Consider the following 21,504-nt stretch of genomic DNA (forward strand, 5'->3'; position numbering starts at 1 on the left):
CACAGCACTTCAGGCAGCATCCGAGGAGCAGTAAGTTCGACGTTTCGGGCAAAAGTCCTTCATCAGGAATACAGGCAGAGTGCCTGAAGGGTGGAGAGATAAATGAGAAGAGGGTGGGGGTGGGGAGAAAGTAGCATAGAGTACAATGGGTGAGTGGAGGAGGGGATGAAGGTGATAGGTCGGGAGTGGGGGGAGGGTGGAGTGGATAGGTGGAAAAGACGATAGGCAGGTAGGACAAGTCATGGGGACAGTGCTGAGCTGGAAGTTTGGAACTGGGGTGAGTTGGGGGAAGGGGAAATGAGGAAGCTGTTGAAGTCCACATTGATGCCCTGGGGTTGAAGTGTTCCGAGGTGGAAGATGAGGCGTTCTTCCTCCAGGCGTCTGGTGGTGAGGGAGCGGCGGTGAAGGAGGCCCAGGACCTCCATGTCCTCGGCAGAGTGGGAGGGGGAGTTGAAATGTTGGGCCACAGGGCAGTGTGGTTGATTGGTGTAGGTGTCCCAGAGATGTTCCCTAAAGCGCTCTGCGAGGGGGCGTCCAGTCTCCCCCAATGTAGAGGAGACTGCATCGGGAGCAACAGATACAATAAATGATATTAGTGGATGTGCAGGTAAAACTTTGATGGATGTGGAAGGCTCCTTTAGGGCCTTGGATGGATGTGAGGGAGGAGGTGTGGGTGCAGGTTTTGCAATTCCTGCAATGGCAGGGGAAGGTGCCAGAATGGGAGGGTGGGTGTAGGGGAACGTGGACCTGACCAGGTAGTCATGGAGGGAATGGTCTTTGCTGAAGGTGGAAAGGGGTGTGGAGGGAAATATATCCCTGGTGGTGGGGTCTTTTTGGAGGTGGCGGAAATGTCGGTGGATGATTTGGTTTATGCGAAGGTTGGTAGGGTGGAAGGTGAGCACCAGGGGCTCACCTTGTTACGGTTGGAGGGATGGGGTCTGAGGGCGGAGGTGCGGGATGTGGACGAGATACGTTGGAGAGCATCTTTAACCACGTGGGAAGGGAAATTGCGGTCTCTAAAGAAGGAGGCCATCTGGTGTGTTCTGTGGTGGAACTGGTCCTCCTGGGAGCAGATTAGATTAGATTAGATTAGATTACTTACAGTGTGGAAACAGGCCCTTCGGCCCAACAAGTCCACACCGCCCCGCCGAAGCGTAACCCACCCATACCCCTACACCTACATCTACCCCTTACCTAACACTACGGGCAATTTAGCATGGCCAATTCACCTGACCTGCACATCTTTGGACTGTGGGAGGAAACCGGAGCACCCGGAGGAAACCCACGCAGACACAGGGAGAACGTGCAAACTCCACACAGTCAGTCGCCTGAGGCGGGAATTGAACCCGGGTCTCCGGCGCTGTGAGGCAGCAGTGCTAACCACTGTGCCACCGTGCCGCCCACAGATCCGGCGGAGGCGGAGGGATTGGGAATACGGGATGGCATTTTTGCAGGAGGTCGGTTGGGAAGAGGTGTAATCCAGGTAGCTGTGGGAGTCGGTGGGTTTGTAAACAATGTCAGTGTCAAGTCGGTCGTCATTAATGGAGATAGAGAGGTCCAGGAAGAGGAGGGAGGTGTCAGAGATGGTCCAGGTAAATTTAAGGTCAGGGTGGAATGTGTTGGTGAAGTTGATGAATTGCTCAACCTCCTCGCGGGAGCACGAGGTGGCGCCAATGCAGTCATCAATGAAGCAGAGGAATAGGTGGGGAGTGGTGCTGGTGTAATTACGGAAGGTCGACTGTTCTATGTAGCCACCAAAGAGACAGGCATAGCTGGGGCCCAAATGGGTGCCCATGGCTACCCCTTTGGTCTGGAGGAAGTGGGAGGATTCAAAGGAGAAATTGTTAAGGGTGAGGACCAGTTCAGCCAAACGAATGAGAGTGTCAGTGGAAGGGTACTGTTGGGGATGTCGGGAGAGGAAAAAGCGAAGGGCTTGGAGGCCCTGGTCATGGCGGATGGAGGTGTAGAGGGATTGGATATCATGGTGAAGATGAGGCATTGGGGGCCGGGGAAACGGAAGGCTTGGAGGAGGTGGAGGGTGTGGGTGGTGTCTCGAACGTATGTGGGGAGTTCCTGGAATGAGGGGGTAGGACAGTGTCGAGGTAGGTAGAAATGAGTTCAGTGGGGCAGGAGCATGCTGAGACAATGGGTCGGCCAGGGTGGTCAGGCTTGTGGATCTTGGGAAGGAGGTGGAACCGGGCAGTGCGGGGTTCCCGGACTATGAGGTAGGAAGCTGTGGGTGGGAGATCTCCTGAGGTGATGAGGTTCTGTATGGTCTGGGAGATGATGGTTTGGTGATGGGGGGTGGGGTCATGGTCGAGGGGGCAGTAGGAAGAGGTGTCCTCGAGTTGGCTTCTGGCTTCAGCGTTGTAGAGGTCAGTGCGCCAGATTACCACTGTGCCCCCTTTATCTGCTGGCTTAATGGTGAGGTTGGGATTGGAGCAGAGGGATTGGAGGGCTGTGCGTTGTGAGGGTGAGAGGTTGGAGTGGGGGAGGGGGGACGACAGGTTGAGGCGGTTAATGTCCCGGCGTCAGTTGGAAATGAAGAGGTCGAGGGCAGGTAATAGGCCAGCACGGGGTGTCCAGGTGGATGCAGTGTGTTGGAGGTGGGCAAAGGGGTCCTCGGAAGGTGGGCGGGAGTCCTGATTGTGAAAGTAAGCTCGGAGGCGGAGGCGATGGAAGAATTGTTCGATGTCACGGGGTGTATTAAATTCATTGATGCGTGGACGGAGGGGGATGAAGGTGAGTCCTTTGTTGAGGACTGATCGTTCGTCCTCAGTGAGTGGGAGGTCTGGAGGGATGGTGAAAACTCGGCAGGGCCGGGAGCTGGGATCTGGTGTGGGTGTGGAGCTGGGAGTGGGGGCAGAGCCCGTAACTGGAGTGGGTGTGGTGGTGGGGGGAATGGGGGTGGAGGCATGAGAGGTTTGAGAGTTTCCAGAGGAAATCTGGCCGCTGCAGACTCGTCAGGTGAGGAAGCTGGAATTCCTGCAAGTGAGCAACCCTCCACCACCACCCTTTGACCTTTGAGACAGAGATGAGAAGTAATTCTTTATCTCGGAGGGTGACTCTGTGGACTAGTTTACTGCAGAGGGCTGTAACCAGTAAGGAACCAAGAGTTATGGGGGAAATGCAGGCAAGTGGAGTTATCAGATCAGCCATGATCTCATTGAATGACAGAACAAACCCGATGGGCTGAATGGCCCACTTCTACTCCAATGTCTGTGGTCTAAATACAGAAGCACACAAAGGTTACTAAGCTTTATAAATTGTATTACAGGGTATGTTGAAATCTAAAAGACTATACAATTACAAACTTAAACACATTGTTAACAAAGTCCATGGGCACAACTGCATTATGATTTCTTGACAAGGGCCAAACAGCTGGGAGTACAGCATCTCTGTCATTTTCAATGTTGGAATTCTGGATCTAAGTGACATGTAAATTAAACAGAGTCCTGTCATCCTCACAGCAGGAACTCTAATGCATTATTGTGTATTGTCATCACTCTGTTCACAATCCCATAGTGCATTTTGTTGTCATGCGAAGCTAAACAGTCACATGTTACAGTACTATGATCTGCACTGGTTGTAGTTATACCATAATATGAGATTGATCAATGAATATACTATAATTTTGAGCACTGCAAGGTCCAACAAGTGATCAAGGTAAAAACAATGACTGCAGATGCTGAAAACCAGATTCTGGATTAGTGGTGCTGGAAGAGCACAGCAGTTCAGGCAGCATCCAACGAGCAGCGAAATCGATGTTTCGGGCAAAAGCCCTTCATCAGGAATAAAGGCAGTGAGCCTGAAGCGTGGAGAGATAAGCTAGAGGAGGGTGGGGGTGGGGAGAGATAGCATAGAGTACCTGATGAAGGGCTTTTGCCCGAAACGTCGATTTCGCTGCTTGTTGGATGCTGCTGTGCTCTTCTAGCACCACTAATCCAACAAGTGATCAGACAATTCAGGCCGCTTACTATCAGTCAATCTTCTTCAGCAGCACCTTTCAAACCCACAGTGTCTACTACAACCTTGTCAAACAACAAGGTCAGCAGGTTCATACTATCCACACCACTACTTGCAGGGGGCCTCTCTGAGTTCACCAGCCTAACCTGGTTAATTATCCCTGACAGCGTGGGTTATTTTAGGACTGACTGTCTAGACATGCAGCACTCCCTCAGTACTGACCCTCCGACAGTGCTGCACTCCCTCAGTACTGACCCTCCAACAGTGCAGCACTCCCTCAGTACTGACCCTCTGACAGTGCAGCACTCCCTCAGTACTGACCCTCCAACAGGACAGCACTCCCTCAGTACTGATCCTCTGACAATGCAACACTCCCTCAGTACTGACCCTCTGACAGTGCTGCACTCCCTCAGTACTGATCCTCTGACAATGCAACACTCCCTCAATACTGACCCTGCAATAGGACAGCACTCCCTCAGTACTGATCCTCTGACAGTGCTGCACTCCCTCAGTACTGACCCTCCAACAGGACAGCACTCCCTCAGTACTGACCCTCCGACAGGACAGCACTCCCTCAGTACTGATCCTCTGACAATGCAACACTCCCTCAATACTGACCCTGCAATAGGACAGCACTCCCTCAATACTGATCCTCTGACAGTGCTGCACTCCCTCAGTACTGACCCTCCAACAGGACAGCACTCCCTCAGTACTGACCCTCCAACAGGACAGCACTCCCTCAGTACTGATCCTCTGACAATGCAACACTCCCTCAATACTGACCCTGCAATAGGACAGCACTCCCTCAGTACTGATCCTCTGACAGTGCAATGCTCCCTCAGTATTGACCCTCTGACAGTGCAACACTCCCTCAGTACTGACCCTCTGACAGTGCTGCACTCCCTCAGTACTGACCCTCTGACAGTGCAGCGCTCCCTCAGTACTGACCCTCTGACAGGACAGCACGCCCTCAGTACTGATCCTCTGACAATGCAACACTCCCTCAATACTGACCCTGCAATAGGACAGCACTCCCTCAGTACTGATCCTCTGACAGTGCTGCACTCCCTCAGTACTGACCCTCCGACAGGACAGCACTCCCTCAGTAATGACCATCTGACAGTGCAGCACTCCCTCAGTACTGACCCTCCATAGTTCAACACTCCCTCAGTACTGACCCTCTAACAGTGCAATGCTCCCTCAGTATTGACCCTCTGACAGTGCAACACTCCCTCAGTACTGACCCTCTGACAGTGCTGCACTCCCTCAGTACTGACCCTGTGACAGTGCTGCACTACCTCATACTGACCCTCTGACAGTGCAACACTCCCTCAGTACTGACTCTCTGACAGTGCTGCACTTTCTCAGCACTGACCCTCTGACAGTGCAGCACTCCCTCAGCACTGACCCTCCGACAGTGCGGCACTCCCTCAGTACTGACCCTCTGACAGTGTGACACTCCCTCAGCACTGACCCTCCGACAGTGCGGCACTCCCTCAGTACTGACCCTCCGACAGTGCGGCACTCCCTCAGTACTGACCCTCTGACAGTGCTGCACTCCCTCAGTACTGACCCTCTGGCAGTGCTGCACTCCCTCAGTATTGACCCTCCAACAGGACAGCACTCCCTCAGTAATGACCGTCTGACAGTGCAGAACTCCCTCAGTACTGACCCTCCATAGTGCAACACTCCCTCAGTACTGACCCTCTGACAGTGCTGCACTCCCTCAGTATTGACCCTCCAACAGGACAGCACTCCCTCAGTAATGACCGTCTGACAGTGCAGAACTCCCTCAGTGCTGACCCTTCATAGTTCAACACTCCCTCATTACTGACACTCTGACAGTGCAACACTCCCTCAGTACTGACCCTCTGACAGGACAGCACTCCCTCAGTGCTGACCCTTCATAGTTCAACACTCCCTCATTACTGACACTCTGACAGTGCAACACTCCCTCAGTACTGACCCTCTGACAGGACAGCACTCCCTCAGTGCTGACCCTTCATAGTTCAACACTCCCTCATTACTGACACTCTGACAGTGCAACACTCCCTCAGTACTGACTCTCTGGCAGTGCAACACTCCCTCAGTGCTGACCCTCTGACAGTGCAACACTCCCTCAGTACTGAACCTCTGGCAGTGCAACACTCCCTCAGTACTGACTCTCTGGCAGTGCAACACTCCTTCAGTGCTGACCCTCTGACAGTGCAACACTCCCTCAGTACTGACCCTCTGGCAGTGCAACACTCCCTCAGTACTGACCCTCTGACAGTGCAACACTCCCTCAGTACTGACCCTCTGGCAGTGCAACACTCCTTCAGTGCTGACCCTCTGACAGTGCAACACTCCCTCAGTACTGACTCTCTGACAGTGCTGCACTTTCTCAGTACTGACCCTCTGACAGTGCTGCACTCCCTCAGTACTGACCCTCCAACAGGACAGCACTCCCTCAGTAATGACCCTCTGACAGTGCTGCACTCCCTCAGTACTGACCCTCCAACAGGACAGCACTCCCTCAGTAATGACCCTCTGACAGTGCAGCACTCCCTCAGTACTGACCCTCTGACAGTGCTGCACTCCCTCAGTACTGACCCTCCAACAGGACAGCACTCCCTCAGTAATGACCCTCTGACAGTGCTGCACTCCCTCAGTGCTGACCCTTCATAGTTCAACACTCCCTCAGTACTGACCCTCCGACAGTGCACTCCCTCAGTACTGACCCTCCATAGTGCAACACTCCCTCAGTACTGACCCTCAGACAGTGCAACACTCCCTCAGTACTGACCCTCTGGCAGTGCTGCACTCCTTCAGTACGGACCCTCTGACAGTGCGGCACTCCCTCCAGATGACATTGAACTATCTGCTGTAATGCTGTGCTCCACTCTCTGAGATGGGATTTCAGAGTTTGTATCTCACTGGGTCAGAGATTTCATCAATCCATGGTTAGGATTCAAACTCACCATAAAACAGCCCGAGCTGTTGTTCAGTTTGGGTGGATTCCCTGACTCGCTGGATGATTGAAATGAGATTTATCGAGATTGTCAAAAAGCAGTGACAACAAAGCGGCCATTTAGCCCTTCAAATCTGTTCTTGCAATTCGAATTGACATAATCATAACTGGTTTATTTGCGGATTAGATATATCTAATCGCTGCTTGTGGGATCCTGTTGTTCTCTAACTGGCAGCTGCATCCCATACTCTGCATTATTCCCAATCTTTCCTGAGGCAGTCTGACATCACTGAAGACTCCATCGTGTTGTTAAAAGCAGAGGAACACATTTTCTGGGTTTTGTAGTCACACGGCTGTATTTGATTTTCATCCCAATCGGACTGTGGGAGGGGACTTTAAGCCGTCGTGCGGTTCCGAAGAAAAGGTAAGAAAAGGTTACCAGGGATCAGGAGAGTCGTGTGTTGTGATGAGCAGTGTACAGTGAACACAAGCTTTGTGTGTAACTTTGTATTTAACTCTCAAAGTGTCTGATTCCCTTGAAATTGAATGTGTGGCTCCCACAATGTTCGGGTCTGTGTGAGTTGTCAGGAACAGCAATCAATAGCTTTCATTAAACCCGTTTAAATGAATATTCAAAGCATTTCTCCCATTCTGTCCTTTCCTATTCTCTTCTCCCTGCATTTCTTAGTCCTCCTTTCCCCATGACCTTTCAATCAGTCTCTAAGACATTGCTGACCCACTGTTCCCTTGTCTTGTACTTTGCCTGATGTGATTTCTTTGGCAGTAGGTCTGGGTGATGCAGACAGGGAAAGTGGTGTTTTATCTCCTTCACAGACTCCTAAATGTTTGCAGTTTTACAAATAATTACTTGCTGGTGCAGAAGTTAACATTGTTATAAGGGTAAAGGTCAGCTTGCTCTCATTCAGACACAAGAAACAAACTTGATAACAGGGAACACCAATTTATTCAGCATGAGAACAGACTGCCCATGGGTTGGGCTGGAGTTGATAACAAGGTGCAACAAGAACAGTTCTTAGTTCCTGAAATGGCCTGCCCATTCTGGTCAGAATACTGCTATGGGAATACAGTAGCAATTGACAGTTTTCATGACCTTTTTATTATCAATGTAAAAGGTACAATGTATGTATGAATTCCTGTTGCTGACATGAATCAGGCTCCAGTGTGTTAATATATGGAGCTATCAGCACACATCACACTGGGAACACTAAAGATCATCTGAAATTGATATTTGGCGTAATTCTCAGCATAGTTCAGTCCATTTAATCAATGATGTCCAACAGAATCACATCTAAAGGTGGACATACTGTTTGGAGACTTGAAGCTCAGGCTGGTAGAGCACAGTTGGTCAGCTGTCTGCTGCAAATGGTCAACTGGATGTGTTGTTCTCCACAGTCCAACACACAACGTACATACCTGGCATCACATCGCTACTTAAACTCATATCATTTGCTTGACAGTAACGTGCTGTTTGAGTAGAAAACCACTTGTGTCTATTACTCAGTGGCAGAGCGAGACTGATAGTTTCACCTATAGACCCATGTATAGTCTTAGTGAATGTAAAGGAATCCTTCATTGTATATGTGGAAAACTCCTCTGGAACTGATTGAAACAGCTCGCAGAGCCGTTTGACCAATTCAGTGCAGAGTCAGTCATTGCTAGAATAGGATGGAAGCGGCATCACGTCTGTGCACCTTGGGTTGCACGTACACATACAGAGGCAGTGAGCTGAAAGGATGGTCGCGTATATTGGCAGCTCCTTTTGGTATTAATGTAGAACCAGCATTGAGCACACTGTGCATCTTGTACCACAAGTTATTTCTTCATTAACAAGATGTTGTTGTCCAGCCAATATTTTGCAAGCCACACAAAGATGTAATGAAATATATAAGTGCCAGTGTGATGGCAGGTATGTGGACCATTGACTTCAATGAATGTCAGGTTGGTAGAGTGCCTTTATCTTCTGGATATTTAATATAAGGCCCATTCTCTCATGTGTCCATGAATGTGTTGATGTTGGTTGGAGCTCAGCCTTTGAGTGCAAGCATCAAATGTGTAGTGCAGTCGATGACAGAGGTTGAGGCGGTCTTGCTTCGGGTTTGGAGCAACACAAGTTGAACAGTTTCCTACCCATCCTGCAGAGAAGTTCCACTCCAACAGGATGCTTAATGGATATGGAGTGTAGTGTTACAGCAAGGATGATGGAGAAGAGTCTCAATGTGATGACACAGCCTTGCTGACTCCAGTTTTGGGTGGGCTAATGGGTAGCATGTAGGCTCAGTGATTAGCAATTGGGCAACTAAAAATGGACAATAAACATTGGCATACATTGGCACAAAACTGCCTGTAGTGACCAGGGATGTAGAGGCTAGATGGGCCAGCCATGGGAAATGTGAGGTTACAGGGATAGGGTTGGGGGGGAGATGTTCTGTTGGGATGCTGTTCAGAGGGGAGTGTAACCTCAATGGGTTGAATGGCCTCCTTCCACATTGTAGGGATTCTATGATCCTGTGTCTGAATCTCTTTTTTAATTCACTTGAAGGACCCACTGTGGCCTCTCTGAACAACCAGAACTACTTCAAAGGCTGGAGAGGCCAGAAACCATGACCGCTCACCTGTGACCCACAAATAAAATCCCATATCCTGAGACCCTGTCAAACTCCCCTCCTGTCGCTCTCCTTCCTGGTGGGGAGTTGCCTTCTAGCCGGCTGACAACCAACAGTCCACCAACTGATTACCTTCAAAATCTGAGATGCTTGCACATGTGGGAAAAAGCAAAATCGGTAGGGGGGGGTGGGGGCACTGGCCTGACCAGGGCACATTGTAGGGGGGGGCAGTGGGCTGACCAGGGCACTTTGTACGGAGGGGCACTGGCCTGACCAGGGCACTTTGTAGGGAGGGGCAGTGGGCTGACCAGGACACTTTGTAGGGAGGGGCAGTGGGCTGACCAGGACACTTTGTAGGGAGTGGCAGTGGGCTGACCAGGGCACTTTGGTATATGATGCCCGAGACTTGATTTTCCTTGCACTTAGTCACGTTGACTATCCGTAATTAATCTTTGCCTCTCCAAATACATGTAAAGCATAATAATGCCCTTACACTCCTTATACTTTTTAGGAGATTCAGTTGATCCCAGTTGTTTATATCGATTATATGATTTTTTTTAATTCTTAACTCAAACTTCAATATCTTTATTCATCTATTTTCCCTAACTTTACCCGCCTTGACTTTCACTCCATAATGCTTCTGAACTCTCACTTTCACATGTTTGAAGGCCTCCTACCTGTCAGTCGTCCCTTTACATGCTAACAGTCTACTCCAATCACATTGTGGGCAGCACAGTGGTTAGCACTGCTTCCTCGCAGTGCCAGAGACCTGGGTTCAATTCCTGCCTCAGGCGACTCTCTGTGTAGAGTTTGCATATTCTCCCTGTGTCTGTGTGGGTTTGCTCTGGTTTCCTGCCCCAATCCAAATATGTGCAGCTTAGGTGAATTGGCCATGCTAAATTGCTCATAGTGTTAGGTTAGGGGTTGCAGGTCGGTGTGGACTTGTTGGGCTGAATAGCCTGTTTCCACACTGTAAGTATTCTGAAAAAAACTTTTAAAAGTTCTAGTTCCATACTCTTAAAATTTCCCTGACTCCAATTAAGAATTTTAACTTTTATGAACGACGCATCCTTTTCTATAATATGGTAAAACAAATAATATTATGATCACTCGTCCCAAAGTTGAGTACTAACACATCAGTCACTTGCCCTGCGTTACTTCTCAAGAGAAGGTCAAGGTTTGCTCCTTCTCCATTGGGAGCATTGACATATTGATAAAGAAAATTTTCTTGAATGCATTTAACAAATTTCTCTCCATCCAAACCTTTAATAGTATAGCAGTCTGAGTCAATGTCTGGAAAATAAAATCCCTTGCTATTATAACCATTTTATTCTTCCATATGTATTGAGATTTGTCACCATATTTGCTTGTTGATTTCCCTCTGCCTATTTGGGGGGAGTTGGGGTTTGAGTACAGTCCCATCAGGTGAACATATCTTTCTTATTTCGAATTACAACCTGAATATTTTCAATGATCCCTTGTTTTCCTTAATGAAACTGACACTCCCCGTCCTCTCTTGCCTCTTTTTCTATCCTTCCTTTAGCACCTAAATCCCACAATCCTGAGCTGCCAGTCCTGTCCTTCCCTTAGCCAGGTTTCTGTCAGAAATAGGATGTCTCCATCCTATGTTCCCATACATGCCCTGAGTTCATCAACCTGACCTGTAAGACCTCTTGCATTGAATAAATAAAGTTTAATTCTTAATTTCCTTTGTTCTCTGACTTGCTGTTTTGTTTTTTAAAATTAATTTGCTCTTTTCTGATTCAGAACCATCCTGATCTTTCTTTTTATTTTCACTGCATCACCCACCACCACCAATAGTTTACAGATTCCTGAAGTCGAACTAGCAAATCTCCGCACCAGGATATCGGTCCCTTTCCAGTTCAGGTGAAACACAGCCTTTTTGAACTGGTCTTTTCTCTACCAGGAGAAATCTCAATGATTCAAGGTACAGAATCCCTGTATATCTTGCCACCTCTTCAGCCACAGATTTATCTCCCCTGTCCTTTTATTCCATCCCTCATTAGAACTTGGCACCGGAAGTAAATTGGCGATTACTACTTTTGGTGTTCTGTTTTTTAAACTTCTACCAAATCTGTTATATTCACTCTGTAAAGCCTAACTATGTCATTCCTGTCAATGTGTATAACAATGTCTGATTCCCTTTTGATAATATGCTTCAAACGTTTTGAGACATCCTTAATCCTGTCACCGGGAAAGCACTATGCTATCCTGCTGCAGAATCTCCTGTCTGTGCCCTGACAGAGGGTCCCCGATAATAATTCTTCCTTTGAATCTGGACAAACCCTGTTTAACATAAGATTCATTCTTTAGTGCTCAAGATCTGACTACCACTTCTATTTTTTCTGAGAAGCTATCTTTCAACAGGACCCAAAACGAATATCTGTTTGAGAGGGAATACCTGCAGGAGACATCTGAACACGCTTTTTCCCTTTCCTGGCAGTTACCCATCGATCTGACTGATCCTGCTGTAAAATCACTTCTCTAGATCTACTGGTCGTCACACTCAGTGTCTCTTGTATCCCTTCAGTGACATGAAGCCTAAAAGGAAGAAGTTCTGATTCGCACTGCTGGCATAATAATAAACTACCGTTCATTACACATAGATTTAATAATAAGACACAAACCCAGTTGAAAAAGACTCCTTTGCGATTGAAAAACAAACTCTCCTTCACATTTTATCGCGGTCTATTTTTCAGAAATATACAAGTTTAGAACAGAGAAAGAAAAGAAACTCCTGACAAATCAATACTTGACAAACATATGAAGGCCTCTCCCACACAATCTTCATGCTTTCTGTGAGGAAAACATGTCTCAGATTAGATTACTTACAGTGTGGAAACAGGCCCTTCGGCCCAACAAGTCCACACGGCCCCGCCGAAGCGCAACCCACCCATACCCCTACATCGGCCCCTTACCTAACACTACGGACAATTTAGCATAGCCAATTCACCTGGCCTGCACATCTTTGGACTGTGGGAGGAAACCGGAGCACCCGGAGGAAACCCACGCAGACACGGGGAGAATGTGCAAACTCCACACAGTCAGTCGCCTGAGGTGGGAATTGAACCCAGGTCTCTGGCGCTGTGAGGCAGCAGTGCTAACCACTGCGCCACCGTGCCGCCCATGAATTTGATTGTGTTTTTTAATGAAGTAACCAAAAAGATTGATGACGGCAGACATTGTTCACTTGGAGTCTAGATCATAGTGGTGCTGGAAAAGCACAGCAGGTCAAGCAGCATCCGAGGAGCAGGAAAATCGACGTTTCGGGCAAAAGCCCTTCATCAGAATTATTGACTTGGATTTTAGTAAAGCCTTTGACAAGGCTTCGTATGATCGACAATTTGGTAAAGTTAGATCATGTGGGATTCGGGGTGAACTTGCCGGCTGGATACAAAATTGGCTTTATGGTAGGAGACACAAAGTATTTATGGAGAGTTGTTTATTGGACTGGAGGCCCGTGAGCTGTGGTGTTCCACAGGAATCTTATGTTAAACAGCGTTTGTCAAGGTCGAAAAGAATAATGATTATGGAAATGATTTTGATGACAGTACAGGAAGCATAGTTAGTAAGTTTGCAGAGGACAACAAAACTGATGGTATAGTGGACAGTGAAGAATGTTATCTAAGATTATAAAAGTAGTCTTAATCAATTGGGTCACTGGACTGAGGAATAGCAAATGGAGTTTAATTTGGATAATTGTAAGGTATTGCATTTTGGTGATACAGACAAGGGCAGGATTGAAACAATTAATAGTCGGGCCTTGGGTCGTGTTATAGAACAGAGAGACCCTAGGGGTTCAGGTGCATAATTCTTTGAAGAAGCAAATTACTAAAGAAGTTGAAGGTCTTGTCAAGATGAAGAAGAAGACTTTTGTTCGGATAAGACTTGAAGGCTCAGTTAGGGCACTTGAGAGTTACAAGCGAGCCAGGAAAGACTTCAAGAAAGGGCTAAGAAGAGCCAGGAGGGGATATGAGAAGTCATTGGCAGATAGGATCAAGGAAAACCCAAAAGCTTTCTATAGATACATCAGGAATAAAAGAATGACTAGAGAAAGACGAGGGTCAATCGATGATAGTAGTGCAAAATTATGTATATTCAGAGGGGATGGGAATCGCTAAATGAATATATTTTGTCAGTGTTCACACTTGAAAAAGACAATGTTGTTGAGGAGAATATGAAATACAGGCAATCTAAACAGAATGGGTTACCTTTTTGATAAATCTGCACCATTGTCTCTCATATAGATTTAGGACAGATATCAGCAGTAGTTTCTTTACTCAGAGAGTAGTAGGGGTATGGTACATACTGTCTGCAACAGTAGTAGACTCCCCGACGTTAAGGGCATTTAAATGGGCATTGGACATACACATGGATAATAACGGAATGGTGTAGGTTAGATGAACATCAGGTTATTTTCACAGGTTGATGCAACATCAAGGGTTGAAGGGTCTGTACTGCACTGTAATGCTCTACATTCTGTGTTCTATAAGGATAGATAAATCCCCTGGGCCAGATAGGATATACCCAAGGTTACTACAGGAAACAAGGGAAGAGAGTGCAGCATCTCTGGTGATGATCTTTGCGTCCTCACTGTCCATTGGAGTAGTACCAGGTGATTGTTCGATGGCAAATGTTATTCTCTTGTTCAAGAAAGGAAAAGGGGATAACCCTGGGAATTGCAAATCAGTCAATCTTTTGTCAGTGTTGGGCAAATTATTGGAGAGGATTCTGAGAGACAGGATTAATGATTATTTGGAAAAGCACAGTTTGATTAGAGATAGTCAGCATAGCTTTGTGAGGGGCAGGTCATGCCTCACAAGCCTTATTGAATTCTATGAGGATGTGACAAAATACATTGATGAAGGTAGAACAGTGGATATGCATTTCAGTAAGGCATTTGTTTAGATTCCCTACAGCATGGAAACAGGCCCTTCAGCCCAACCAGTCCTCCAAAGAGTAACCCACCCAGACTCATTCCCCATAATTATCCCTGGCTAATGCACCTAACACTATGGGCAATTTAGCATGGCCAATTCACCTGACCTGCACATCTTTGGACTATGGGAGGAAACCAGAGCACCTGGAGGAATATGCAAACTCCACACAGACAGTTGCACAAGGCAGGAATCGAACCTGGGACCCTGGTGCTGTGAGGTAGCAGTGCTAACCACTGATCCACCGTGCTGCCCTTGCAGCACCTGGTAACATTCCCCATGGTAGGCTCATTCAGAAAATAAGGAGGCACGAGATATCAGGGAAATCTGCCTGTCTGGATACAGCCTTGGCTGGCCCATAGAAGACAGAGGGTGGTAGGAGATGGAAAGTATTCAGCCTGGAACTCAGTGACCAGTGGTGTTCTGCAGCGATCTGTTCTGGGACCTCTGCTCTTTGTGATTTTTATAAATGACTTGGTTGTGCAAGTGGAAAGGTGGGTTCATAAGTTTGTTAATGACGCAAAGGTGAGTGAAATTGTGAATAGTGTGGACGGCTGCTGTAGGTTGCAACGGGACATTGACAGGATGCAGAGCTGGGCTGAGAACTGGCAGATGGAGTTCAACCTGGAAAAGTGTGAAGTGATTCATTTTGGAAGGTGGAATTTGAATGCAGATTACAGAGTTAAAGGCAGGACTGTTGTGGTTCTGTTCGCCGAGCTGGGAATTTGTCTTGCAAACATTTCGTCCCCTGTCTAGGTGACATCCTCAGTGCTTGGGAGCCTCCTGTGAAGCACTTCTGTGATGTTTCCTCCGGCATTTATAGTGGCCTGTCTCTGCCACTTCCAGTTGTCATTTCCAGCTGTCCGCTGTAGTGGCCGGTATATTGGGTCCAGGTCGACGTGTTTGTTGATAGAGTCTGTGGATGAGTTCCATGCCTCTCGGAATTCCCTAGCTGTTCTCTGTTTGGCTTGCCCTATAATGGTAGTTTTGTCCCAGTCGAATTCATGTTGCTTGTCATCTGCGTGTGTGGCTACTAAGGATAGCTGGTCGTGTCGTTTCGTGGCGAGTTGGTGTTCATGGATACGGATCGTTAGCTGTCTTCCTGTTTGTCCGATGTAGTGTTTTGTGCAGTCCTTGCATGGGATTTTGTACACTACATTGGTTTTGCTCATGTAAAGGCAGGACTGTTGGCAATGTTGAGGAACAGAGGGATCTTGGGGTCCATGTCCATAGATGCCTGAAAGATGCCACCCAAGTTGATAGTGTTGTTAAGGCGTGTATGCTGTGTTGGCCTTCGTTACCAGGGGGTTGAGTTTAAGAGCTGTGAGGTTATGCTGCAGCTGTATAAAGCCCTGGTTAGACCACACTTGAAATATTGTGTTTAGTTCTGATTGCCTCATTATAGAAAGGATGTGGAAGCTTTAGACAAGGTGCAGAGGAGATTTCCCAGGATGCTGCCTGGACTGGAGGACATGTTTTATGAAGAAAGGTTGAGGGAGCAAGGGCTTTTCTCATTGGAGTGAAGAAGGATGAAAGGTGACTTGATAGACGTGTACAAGATAATGAGGGGCATTGATCGAGTGGAGAGCCAGAGACATTTTCCCAGGGCAGAAATGGCTATCACACAGGGGCATAATTAGCAGGTGAAGGGAGGAAGGTACTTCACACAGAGCGGTGGGTGCATGGAATACACTGCCAGCAGTGGTAGGAGAGTCAGATGCATTATGGACATTTCAGTGACTCACGGATAGGCACATGGGTGATAGTAAAATGTAGGGTGTGTAGGTTGGTTTGATCTTAGAGTAGGATAAAAGGTTGGAACAACGTCAAGGGCCAAAGGGCCTGTACTGTGCTGTGTTGTTCTATTCCATATTGTATATACTTCAATCATAAAAAGAAAACTCTTTGTATATATACAGTGACACAAAAGCACAGCTCTGTACATTTGCATATCAAGTAAACACACAAAACATCTGTGTTTGACTCTATCCAAAAAGCCAAAGCCCTCTCTTACACATACGATACTAATATTTACATATATTTGAGACACGATGAATCTTCGATGAGTGAATGGACCCCCGTTTACCTTTAGCTGATACACGATTGCAGCATTATAGGATTACTTTCCAATGCTTGGGCTGCATGTCATTGTGGAGAAGCTGGTGAGAGACTAACCCCGTGATGCCCTCAGGTAGACTCCAGCATTTGCAGTTTTCTGCAGCTCCTGATGCCAACGCTGGTTATGGCACTGGCCTGCCCCTGGTTACCAACACCCTGAGTTGCTGGATGTTCTGTTACAGTTCTGGCTCCACGGCCTGCCTCTACCACAGCTGCACCTGATCTAGCAGAAGTGCTGAGCTAGACTTGACCAATCCTCATGTCTGCCTCTGCAGCTCTGGGAACACTCTGGACCTTACCATCTGGGCAACTTACTCTTTGAGGCCCTCTCTCCTGTTCCTGACCATTTCTGCCAACTGGGCACGTTGTATATTCAGGACTGAGCACATACTGGCCTCTATCCACCTCACCGAGATCAACATTACCCTGGGAGATGGTCGTTCAGATTGCTCTGTGTTGATGTGCAAGGATGCTGGCAATGAAATCCATGATATTTAAGAGGAACCTGGATGAACACATTAGGGAGAAGGATCCTTGTGATGAACTTAAATGAGGAGAGATTAAAAGAGGCTTGAGTGGAGTATAAATGCCAGCAGGAGCTTGTTGGGCTGAATGGCTTGTTTCCGTGCTTTGTATCCGCCATCTTTAATGGCCCTTTAGAAAGTGGTGATGAGCTGCTGTCCTCTGGATAACTCTGTATCTATTTAATATCTGATGATAGAAACAAAGGACATAGGTACAGCAGTAGGCCATTTAACCCTTTGAGACGATCCATCATTCAATATGATCATAGTTGATAATCTAACTCAATGCCTTCATAGAATCATAGAAGATCAGAGAATCCCTACAGTGTGAAAACAGGCCATTTGGCCTAACAATTTCACACTGACCCAACTAAAAGTAACACACCCAGACCCATTCCCCTACCCTAGTACTCTACATTTACCTCTGACTAATGCATCTAACCAGCACATCCCTGAACACTATGTACAATTTAGCATGACCAATTCTCCTAAACTGTACGTCTTTGGATTATGGGATGAAACTGGAGCACCCAGAGGAAACCCATGCAGACACAGGCAGAACATGCAAACTCCATGCAGACAGTCACCCGAGGTTGGAATCGAACCCAGGTCACAGCGGCAACCACTGAGCTCCCTTTTTCCCAGACTCTTCATCTTAACCTTACAAACTTTAAAAAATATTTGGACGAATACGTCAAATATCATAACATTCAAGGATATGGAAAACGTGCAGGAAATTGATATTAGCTCACCTTTAGTGGTAGTTCTGTTGGTGCAGACTCAATGGGCTGAAGGGCTCTTTCTGTGTCTTATGAACCTGTGAATCTTTGTCCCCTTTATTTCTAAGTTCATGGTATTAGAGATAATGTATTGATATGAATAAAGTGCTGGTTGGCAGAAAGAAAGCATAGAGTTGGAATAAATGGGTCCTTTTCAGGGTGGCAGGCAGTGGTAAGTGGGCTCCCACAGAGTTCAGTGCTGGGACCCCAGCTGTTCACAATATACATTAACGATTTGGATGAAGGAATTGAATGCAATGTCTCCAAATTGGCAGATGACAGTGAGCTGGGTGGCAGTGTGTGCTGAGGAGGATGCTAAGAGGCTGCAGAGTGTCTCTGAGGCTGACTGAGTAGGCAAATACATGGTAAATACAATATAATGTGGATAAATGTGAGGTTATCTACTTTGGTTGCAAAATCAGGAAGGCACATTGTTATCTGAATAGATGCAGCTTTGGAAGAGATGAGGTACAATGAGACCTGAGCAGATGGTGAGGAAAGCTAATGGCATGCTGGTCTTCAGAGCAAGAGGATTTGAGTATCAGAGTAAGGAGTCTTTCTGCAATTAGGCAGGGCCTTGGTGAGGCCACTCCTTGAATATTGTGTGCAGTTTTGGTATCCTAGTCTGAAGAAGGATATTCTTGGTATTAAGGGAGCCCAGAGAAGTTTCACCAGCCTGATTCCTGGGATGACAGGCCTGACATATGAGGAAATTAGGAGAAAGTGAGGATTGCAGATACTGGAGAGTTAGAATTGATAAAGCTTGGTGCTGGAAATAGCCTAGCAGGTCAGGCAGCATCTTCCTCCCATCTATCCACTCCATAGTTCCCACCGAACTATCACCATCACCTCCTACCTTTGCCCACCTATCGCCATCCCACTGTCTTTCCCTTAGCCCCACCTCCCTCCTTCTATTTATCTCCTAGTCCTGAAGAAGGATCCTGCCCAAAACGTCCTCTCTTTTGCTCCTCAGATACTGCCTGACCTGCAGTGCTTTTTCCAGCACCACACTTTATCAGCTTTGACATGTGAGGAGAGACAGGATCGACTAGACTTGCCTTTAATGGAATTTAGAAGTATGAGGAGGGATCTCAGAGAAACAGATAAAGCCCTGATGGGACCGGACAGGCTAGATGCGACAAGATTGTTCCCGACATTGGGGAAGTTCAGAACTGGAGGTCACAGTCTTAAGATTAATGGGTAAGCCATTCAGGACTGAGATGAGGAAGAATTTCTTCACTCAGAGAGTTGTGAACCTGTGGAATTCTCTCCCACAGGAATCTGTTCGGACCAGTTCATTAGATAGATTCAAGAGGGAGCTGGATGTGGCCCTTGCAGCTAAAGTGATCGAGGGATATGGGGAGAGTGGGAATGGGATACTGAGATTGCATAATCAGCCATGATTGTATTGAAATGGTGGTGCAGTCTCAAAGGGCTGAATGGCCTACTCCTAGGTGCTATTTTCTATGTTTCTATGATGTCTGGTTTGCATGGACTAGTTAGACCATGGAGGTGTGGGCCTATAAGTGTGCAATTTGGAGTCTCTGGTTCCTTGTTTCAACAGAACTACCACTTCCCCTAAGCACAATTAATACATCCAAGAAATCAGCAAAAACAACTCAGGTATGGCATTAATAACCGTTCTTGAATCCTCGATCATAAAATGAGCAATAAGAAGAGGTTTTAAACGCTCCTCAGTTTCCCTCAACTTATTAATCATTAACACAGGAACTGTACTCTGAAACCTAGTAAACACTGACTTAATGCAGTCAAGTTGAGAGAGTCCACTCTGCAATTTCAGCTTAGAGTAAAGTGAGCGCATGGTCATCATTGCTTTTTTGGACAAAAACGTGAACTTTTCTTGAGCATCATACCCTGTCATTATAAAGACAGAGATCACCTTGGATGGAAGGTAAGTTGTTCAACAGACAGTAATTGGTTCGTGTGAGATCCTGAATATTGGTGGGACTGGAAGATGAATTTTAAGACGAAAGAATGATAAGACTCTTGGGTAATGCTGCAAAAAGAAATCAGTCTTCTGAAGTTTCTCATTGTGAACTGAAGAGGACAGAATTGCAAGATCAAATCTGAAAGAGAATAATCATTTATGCGAAATGAGGAATGAGTACTGAATGGTTGGAAAGGCAATACTGATTGTTTGAGGCATTGTCATGGAGATTGCTCCAGGTACTGTTGTACCCGTGCTTTTGTTTATTTTGAGAAGATGTAATACCTGGATATGTTCCTTCTACTTGCGGAAGACAGCTAACTGCGTGTGAATATATGTGACTTCTAGCAAGTGCAAGTTTGCCACACATTTGACTAATAATCTTGAATTGATTGTTTAAGGGTTATGTCTTATATAATTCAAACTCAATCCCCAATGGAGAGACAATGACCTAGTGGGATTATCACTGGACTGTTAATCCAGAGACCGGGTAATGTTCTGGGGACCTGGGCTTTAATTCCACAACGTCAGATGGTGGAATTTGAATTCAAGAAATATCTGGAATTAAGAATCTAATGACTACTATAAATCCATTGCCAATTGCTGGGAAACCCCACATCCTTTAGGGAAAGAAGTCTGCCATCCTTCCCCGGTCTGGTCTACATGTGACTTCAGACCCACAGCAATGTGGCTGACTCTCAACTTCGCTGTGGACAATTAGGGATGGGCAATAAATGCTGCCTAGCCAGCGACACCCTCACCCTGTTACAGAATAAAGAAAAAAAATGGCATCATTCAATAGACAACAGGTGACAGTCTGTGCAGTAACTCAGGAAATACCACTACATTATAAATACTATTTATTAAAGCAGGCCAGTGACTTCGTGGGCAGACTATGGCTCTTGTTTTCTGGTTCAGCTTAAGGTGCTGGTCGATACTGGGTCTCTCTCCTTCAAAGCCTTAAGGACCTTTCACTCACGATTTGAAGCCAAGTAACTGCAACGTCTCACAAAGACCTGTTGTTTATTTACTCTTTCCAACCCCCAAACCAAAGCATGGTAATTACGTAGATTTATAGAGATAAACAGCACGAATGTAGATGCTTTGGACCAACTCAACTGTGCCGACCAGATATCCTAAATTAATCCAGTCCCATTGCCAGTCTTTGGCCCATATCACTCTAAAACCTTCCTATTCATACACCCACCCAGATGCCGTTTAAATATTGTAATTATAGCATCCTCCATCATCTCCTTAGGCAGCTCATTCCATACATGTACCAGCCTATATGTGAAAAGGTGGTCCCTTTTAAATCTTGCCCTCTCACCCTACCCTGAGGAAAAGACCTTGGCTATTCATCCTATCTATGCCTCTCAAAATTTTATAAATCTCGATAAGGTTACACCTCAGCCTCTGATGCTCCAGGGAAAACAGCCCCAGCCTATTCAGCCTCTCCCTATTGATCAAGCCCTCCAACTCTGGCAACATCCTTGTATATCTTTTCTAAAGCCTTTCAAGTTTCATAACATATTTTCTGTAGTAGGGAGAATTGAATGCAGTATTCCAAAACTGCCTAACTAGTGTCCTGTATAGCCACAACATGACATCCCAACTCCGATATGCAATGAAGGCAAGCA

At 46.7% G+C, this 21,504-nt stretch overlaps 1 protein-coding gene across 3 annotated transcripts in view; it reads left to right on the top strand.

Moving 5' to 3' along the window:
• The window catches only part of LOC140458521 (hydroxylysine kinase-like), a 69,015-nt gene that overhangs the window by 7,995 nt on the left and 39,516 nt on the right, over positions 1-21,504 (top strand). The window contains exon 1 of one of the 3 annotated variants that reach the window (XM_072553262.1): positions 7,193-7,340. The exons of the other annotated variants lie outside the window; for them this stretch is intronic. The gene's annotated coding sequence lies outside the window, so the exon portion shown is untranslated. Of the gene's footprint in view, positions 1-7,192; positions 7,341-21,504 lie in introns of those variants that run through there. 3 annotated transcript variants of the gene reach the window in all.

The sequence above is a fragment of the Chiloscyllium punctatum genome, chromosome 33 (assembly GCF_047496795.1).
Source record: "Chiloscyllium punctatum isolate Juve2018m chromosome 33, sChiPun1.3, whole genome shotgun sequence".
Taxonomy (NCBI): Eukaryota; Metazoa; Chordata; class Chondrichthyes; order Orectolobiformes; family Hemiscylliidae; genus Chiloscyllium; species Chiloscyllium punctatum.